The sequence below is a fragment of the Cladophialophora psammophila genome, assembly GCF_000585535.1.
Source record: "Cladophialophora psammophila CBS 110553 chromosome Unknown aczJe-supercont1.56, whole genome shotgun sequence".
In the NCBI taxonomy this organism is placed as follows: domain Eukaryota; kingdom Fungi; phylum Ascomycota; class Eurotiomycetes; order Chaetothyriales; family Herpotrichiellaceae; genus Cladophialophora; species Cladophialophora psammophila.
The window spans coordinates 54557-56671 of record NW_006912977.1 but is presented as its reverse complement, the minus strand read 5'-3'; positions in this window follow the sequence as shown (position 1 = coordinate 56671).

The window sequence follows — 2115 nt, the reverse complement described above, 5'->3', positions numbered from 1 at the left end:
CCCAACCAGTTCATACTATTCAGATTGTTACTAGGAACCCTAACCCAGTTAGGCCCCAGTAGGATCTTTAACATCAGTTTATACTATTAGAATTATTACTAAGAACTCTAACCTAGTTAGGCCCCGATAGAAACCTTAATACTTTAGCTACCACTCTTATTATAGAGAACGACCTCTATAAGTAGCTAAGGAAGACCTGACTGACTTATCTCGCCCATTGATGAACTAGCACGACGCATAGCACGACTATTCCTTAACGACACCATATCTACTACTACTAGTACTCCGAGGTTAACACCGAGCACCTTAAGAACGGTAACAACTACCGCCGCGCCAGCACCAGTAACTAAGGAAAAGATTAATAACCCATCTAAGTCTTTTAACGGCGTGAAATCTAAACTTATACTCTTTATCCACCACACGGATTTATATATTCTAATGAATCTCACTAACTTTTAGAATAACTTATAGAAAATACTCTTTATAGAAAGTTACTTCGAAGGTAATACCGAGACTTAGCTTAGACTCTTCGTTAAGAACTATATTAAGAACGAAGCGAATAATAGAAAAGACGAGACTATTAGTCTCTTCGCTACGTTTACGAAATTTAAAGAAATGATGAAATTAGTATTCGAGGCGAAAGATAAAGAAAAGAAAGCTTAAAAGAAAATAGTAAGCCTCCGATAAACTAAGTCTATTTAAGAATATATAACTAAGTTTAGAACGCTAAATACGGAGCTTAGCTAATAAGATAACATTATTATCTCTATCTTTCGAGAAGAATTAAAGTCGAAAATTAAGTGAGAACTTCGATATTTAGAGGAGAAACTACTAAAGAAATAAATAGCTACGGCTATTAAGGAAAATAACGATATTAAAGAATATCACCAGTATAAGCGCTCTAATATTACTCGAAAAATCTATACGATAAGAGCTCAATGAGCTAATATCTAGAAAAGGCGCGAACCTTATTATGAGCTATAATCTATAGATCTAGACTAAGCGTAAAAAAGACGTAATAATAATAGAGAAAATAGGAAAGGAAAAACCGATCTTAGAAAAGAAAAAGAAACGGCTTATTATAGTTACGGTAAGCTAGGTTATTACGCGAAAGACTACAAAGATAAGAAAAAGTAGATTATAGCTACCGAAAAGAAATCTAAAACTAAGGAAATAGCGACGATTATCTCTAAAGCTAATATAGTAGAAGAAGGAATAGTGATAGTCGGAGAAAGCATCGATAGTGGGAAAGCGATATTAATAGCGATTATATTTACGCGTATATATATCCGAACTAAATATTAAGTAAGAAGAATATATTTAGATCTCTACTATACTTTAACACTACTAGAATATAGCTATACTATATACGAACTAGGAAACTCTTCTTCTAAAATCGAAATAATCTTTAGTATGAGAGTCTATTAGAACGACGAATGCCCATGGAAAAAAAATTATCCGAACTTTATTTATACTCACTAAGAAGGCGACCCGAATATTTTAAACGTTTATATATTGAAAGTAGATTCGAAAGTACTAAGAGAATATAATATAGCTAATTCGTAATATAACTCCGACCTAGATCTTAGTGAAGAACCGAAGACTCAGTATAAGAAAGAACTAAAATCTCTTATATAAGAAGAATTAGAATAAATTCTCTAAGAAGTAATAGAAAGAATTAAAGTAAGAACTCACTAAACTTAGAAATTAATAAGGGAAGTAGAGATAGCCTTAGTAGAAGAAACCCGATTACGGGCCCTCATAGAAGACGATCTAAAAGAAATCGTAGCGATTATCTAAATACCTAAGAAAGAGATATAAGCCCGATTAACGATAGACCGAATACTAACTAGAGTAAAGATAGAGATATAAGCGATCTTAAGAATTTACTAAGAACGAGAAGTTAGATGTTAGAGATCCTACTGGGGCCTAACTGGGTTAGGGTTCCTAGTAACAATCTGAATAGTATGAACTGGTTGGGAAGAACACAAGGTATGAGAAGTCACTTGTCACTAAGAACTATCAGTCCAATAGTTAACATGAGTTGGCTACGAAGAGAGTGTAAGCTATCTGGGGGTAATGAGGGTGTATATATAATGCCCATGCTCTGCGCGC